Here is a 5836-nt window from a genome sequence, read left to right on the forward strand (position 1 = left end):
TCTTGCCTTACTGCACACAAGCTGGGCATCATTCACAAGTGATAATATATAATTCACAAGTGATAGGCTAATATTTTGATCCATCAGACTATCCTTGATTTAATCTTGTCTTCACATACAGTGAGGGAAAAAAGTATTTGATCCCCTGCTGATTTTGTACGTTTGCCCACTGACAAAGAAATGATCAGTCTATAATTTTAATGGTAGGTTTATTTGAACAGTGAGAGACAGAATAACAACAAAAAAATCCAGAAAAACGCATGTCAAAATGTTATAAATTGATTTGCATTTTAATGAGGGAAATAAGTATTTGACCCCCTCTCAATAAGAAAGATTTCTGGCTCCCAGGTGTCTTTTATACAGGTAACGAGCTGAGATTAGGAGCACACTCTTAAAGGGAGTGCTCCTAATCTCAGCTTGTTACCTGTATAAAAGACACCTGTCCACAGAAGCAATCAATCAATCAGATTCCAAACTCTCCACCATGGCCAAGACCAAAGAGCTCTCCAAGGATGTCAGGGACAAGATTGTAGACCTACACAAGGCTGGAATGGGCTACAAGACCATCGCCAAGCAGCTTGGTGAGAAGGTGACAACAGTTGGTGCGGTTATTCGCAAATGGAAGAAACACAAATCTCCCTCGGCCTGGGGCTCCATGCAAGATCTCACCTCGTGGAGTTGCAATGATCATGAGAACGGTGAGGAATCAGCCCAGAACTACACGGGAGGATCTTGTCAATGATCTCAAGGCAGCAGGGACCATAGTCACCAAGAAAACAATTGGTAACACACTACGCCGTGAAGGACTGAAATCCTGCAGCGCCCACAAGGTCCCCCTGCTCAAGAAAGCACATATACAGGCCCGTCTGTTGTTTGCCAATGAACATCTGAATGATTCAGAGGAGAACTGGGTGAAAGTGTTGTGGTCAGATGAGACCAAAATCGAGCTCTTTGGCATCTTCTCAACTCGCCGTGTTTGGAGGAGGAGGAATGCTGCCTATGACCCCAAGAACACCATACCCACCGTCAAACATGGAGGTGGAAACATTATGCTTTGGGGGTGTTTTTCTGCTAAGTGGACAGGACAACTTCACCGCATCAAAGGGACGATGGACGGGGCCATGTACCATCAAATCTTGGGTGAGAACCTCCTTCCCTCAGCCAGGGCATTGAAAATGGGTCGTGGATGGGTATTCCAGCATGACAATGACCCAAATCACACGGCCAAGGCAACAAAGGAGTGGCTCAAGAAGAAGCACATTAAGGTCCTGGAGTGGCCTAGCCAGTCTCCAGACCTTAATCCCATAGAAAATCTGTGGAGGGAGCTGAAGGTTCGAGTTGCCAAACGTCAGCCTCGAAACCTTAATGACTTGGAGAAGATCTGCAAAGAGGAGTGGGACAAAATCCCTCCTGAGATGTGTGCAAACCTGGTGGCCAACTACAAGAAACGTCTGACCTCTGTGATTGCCAACAAGGGTTTTGCCACCAAGTACTAAGTCATGTTGTGCAGAGGTGTCAAATACTTATTTCCCTCATTAAAATGCAAATCAATTTATAACATTTTTGACATGCATTTTTCTGGACTTTTTGTTGTTGTTATTCTGTCTCTCATTGTTCAAATAAACCTACCATTACAATTATAGACTGATCATGTCTTTGTCAGTGGGCAAACGTACAAAATCAGCAGGGGATCAAATACTTTTGTCCCTCACTGTATACTAAATAATGTATGTGTGAAATTTGTTTTGTCATGCACCTGTCTGGAAACAGGCGCAAGGGGAAAAAATATGCACTTAAATAGCTTTTCCCGTGGTTCTTTTTCATGCCAGCCAGGTAGGCTATACTCCTGTTGTAAAGAAAAGCAATGTGCTTAATATTAGGCCTAGCCTATGATACAGGCCATGAGCTCATGGGCTCTCACGAAGTGTTTGATTAGATGCTTGATTACATTTCCATTGATGTCAGAGTAATTAGAGGGACAATAGAGTGCTCAGTACCAGGCAGTTAGCAAGTTTGGTAGGCTACTAATGACCATCAGCAGCATCAGAGCTTGGAGAAGCCTAGTTACCATGACTAAACGGTCACGTGGAATTTGATTGCAGTCATGAGTCGTGACCGCTGGTGTGGCGGTAATATGATCACTGTAACAGCCCTACTCTGAAGTCTGTGTTGAACAAAACTGGGAGCCGTCTCGATGTTTTATGAGGCCTGTTGGCCTTTTGCACACAGAAGTCAGGCCCTCTGCTCTCTCTCTCTCTCTCTCTCTCTCTCTCTATACACTACCAATCAAAAGTAAGGACCCACCCACTCATTCAAGGGTTTTTCTTTATTTTTACTATTTTTTACATTGTAGAATAATAGTGAAGACATCAAAACTATGAAATAACACATATGGAATCATGTAGTAACAAAAAAGTGTTAAACAAATCAAACTATATTTTATATTTGAGATTCTTCAAATAGCCACCCTTTGCCTTGATGACAGCTTTGCACACTCTTGGCATTCTCTCAACCAGCTTCATGAGGTAGTCACCTGGAATGCATTTCAATTAACAGATGTGCTTTCTTAAAAGTTAATTTGTGGAATTTCTTAATGCGATTGAGCCAGTCAGTTGTGTTGTGACAAGGAAGGGGGGACGTACAGAAGATAGCCCTGTTTGGTAAAAGACCAAGTCCATATTATGGCAAGAACAGCTCAAATAAGCAAAGAGAAACGACAGTCCATCATTACTTTAAGACATGAAGGTCAGTCAGTACGGAACATTTCAAGAACTTTTAAAGTTTCTTCAAGTACAGTCGCAAAAACCATGAAGCGCTATGATGAAACTGGCCCTCATGAGGACCGCCACAGGAATGGAAGACCCAGAGTTACCTCTGCTGCAGAGGATAAGTTCATTAGAGCTACCAGCCTCAGAAATTGCAGCACAAATAAATGCTTCACAGACAAACAGTTGAAGTCGGAAGTTTACGTACAACTTAGCCAAATACATTTAAACTCAGTTTTTCACAATTCCTGACATTTAATCATAGTAACAATCCCCTGTCTTAGGTCAGTTAGAATCACCACTTTATTTTAAGAATGTGAAATGTCAGAATAATATTAGAGAAAATGATTTATTTCAGCTTTTATTTCTTTCATCACATTCCCAGTGGGTCAGAAGTTTTCATACACTCAATTAGTATTTGGTAGCATTGCCTTTAAATTGTTTAACTTGGGTCAAACGTTTCGGGTAGCCTTCCACAAGCTTCCCACAATAAGTTGGGTGAGTTTTCTTCCTGACAGAGCTGGTGTAACTGAGTCAGGTTTGTAGGCCTCCTTGCTCACCCACGCTTTTTCAGTTCTGGCCACACATTTTCTATAGGATTGAGGTCAGGGCTTTGTGATGGCCACTCCAATACCTTGATTTTGTTGTCCTTAAGCCATTTGCCACAACTTCGGAAGTATGCTTGGGGGTCATTGTCCATTTGAAAGACCCATTTGTGACTAAGCTTTAACTTCCTGACTGATGTCTTGAGATGTTGCTTCAATATATCCACATAATTTTCCTTCCTCATGATGCCATCTATTTTGTGAAGTGCACCAGTCCCTCCTGCAGCAAAGCACCCCCACATCATGATGCTGCCACCCCCGTGCTTCACGGTTGGGATGGTGTTCTTCGGCTTGCAAGTTCCCCCTTTTTCCTCCAAACATAACGATGGTCATTATGGCCAAACAGTTCTATTTTTGTTTCATCAGACCAGAGGACATTTCTCCAAAAAGTACGATCTTTGTCCCCATGTGCAGTTGCAAACCGTAGTCTGGCTTTTTTTATGGCGGTTTTGGAGCAGAGGCGTCTTCCTTGCTGAGCGGCCTTTTAGCTTATGTCAATATAGGACTTATTTTACTGTGGATATAGATACCTTTGCACCTGTTTCCTCCTGTTGTTCTGGGATTGATTTGCACTTTTCACACCAAAGTACATTCATCTCTAGGAGACAGAACGCGCCTCCTTCCTGAGCGGTATGACGGCTGCGTGGTCCCATGGTGTTTATACTTGCGTACTATTGTTTGTACAGATGAACGTGCTACCTTCAGGCTCCCAAGGATGAACCAGACTTGTGGAGGTCTACAAATCTTTTTCTAAGGTCTTGGCTGATTTCTTTTGATTTTCCCATGATGTCAAGCAAAGAGGCACTGAGTTTGAAGGTACCCCTTGAAATACATCTACAGGTACACCTCCAATTGACTAAAATGATCTCAATTAGCCTATCAGAAGCTAAAGCCAGGACATCATTTTATGGAATTTCCCAAGGTCTTTAAAGGCACAGTCAACTTTTTAAAATTTATTTTTAATTTATTTCACCATTATTTAACCAGGTAAGCCAGTTGAGAACAAGTTCTCATTTACAACTGTGACCTGGCCAAGATAAAGCAAAGCAGTGTGATAAAAACAACAACAACACAGAGTTACATATGGTGTGTATGTAAACTTAGTGTATGTAAACTTCTGACCCACTGGAATTGTGATACAGTGAATTATAAGTGAAATAATCTGTCTGCAAACAATTGTTGGAAAAATTACTTGTGTCATGCACAAAGTAGATGTCCTAACCGACTTGCCAAAACTATAGTTTGTTGACAAGAAATGTGTGGAGTGGTTGAAAAACAAGTTTTAATGACACCAACCTAAGTGTATGTAAACTTCCAACTTCAACTGTATGTATATCTATGCGGTATGTAGAGTCAGAGAGAGTCTCACGGTGTGCAAGCACAAGGTCTCAACTAGTTTAAACATAATTATATAAAGGTTAAATAAAAAGGCACCTCTTCTGTGATAAGAAATAGATGTGTGTTGGTGTTCCTCCATTTCTAATGGTGTGATGGAGCCTGACACATATTCAGCTAAACCTCTACTCCTTTTAATCATATTGTATATTTGTATATGTGGTCGCAGAGGTTCTGTAGACAGAATAGAGATTTACGGAGTGTATAAATGAATGGTTTATTATGTTACAGTTTTTTCTGAATGCTTAAGCGCTAATCGTGATTCTTGTAGCACAATTTCTAAAACTATTAATACGTATAGCAAAACCACTCACTGAGTTTGCAAAACTGTAGGCACAATTCACTGCACAACACTCTTTTTGCAGAACTTTAAACACAACTCACTGCTTACACTCAATTACCAAATTTCCAACACACTCCTAGCAAAATTATACACATGTATGGCTATCATTAACACTATTTTGCTAACTGTCTGGCACACTTGCACATGTGAAAACTGTTGTAGATAATTAGTTCACTTTGCAATCAGCCTAAGCACTATAAATAAGCCACAGGTAAGCTGTCTGTGTGGAGTACAATGGAAGGAGCAGTAAGAGGGAGAAGAGTGAGAATCAGAGGAGGCCGAGGAGGCCGAGGGAGAGGACGTGGAGTTGAAGAAGTTGGAGGAAGAGGACGTGGAGTTGAAGAAGCGAGAGGGTTAGAGGAAGTTAGAGGAAGAGGACAAGGAGGAGCAAGAAGAGGACGAGGAGGGGAAAGAGGAAGGGTAAGAAGAGTAAGAAATAGAATAACTGATGACATCAGAGCTACAATAGTGGACCATGTCATCAACCATGGGATGACCCTGAGGGAAGCTGGCCAACGGGTTCAGCCTAATTTGAGCCGCTACACTGTGGCAAGCATCATTAGGACATTTCGAAATGAGAATCGGTAACTACTTTGTAGCACTGCCATACTCTAATGAGAAACACAACAGTACCATACATGCAAAAATACTGAAATTGTTACTTTACAGAATTGCTAGACGTCCAGATGTTGGGGGCAGAGGAAGAATGTTCACTCCAGAGCAAGAGA

The sequence above is a fragment of the Coregonus clupeaformis genome, chromosome 16 (genome assembly GCF_020615455.1).
Source record: "Coregonus clupeaformis isolate EN_2021a chromosome 16, ASM2061545v1, whole genome shotgun sequence".
NCBI lineage: Eukaryota > Metazoa > Chordata > Actinopteri > Salmoniformes > Salmonidae > Coregonus > Coregonus clupeaformis.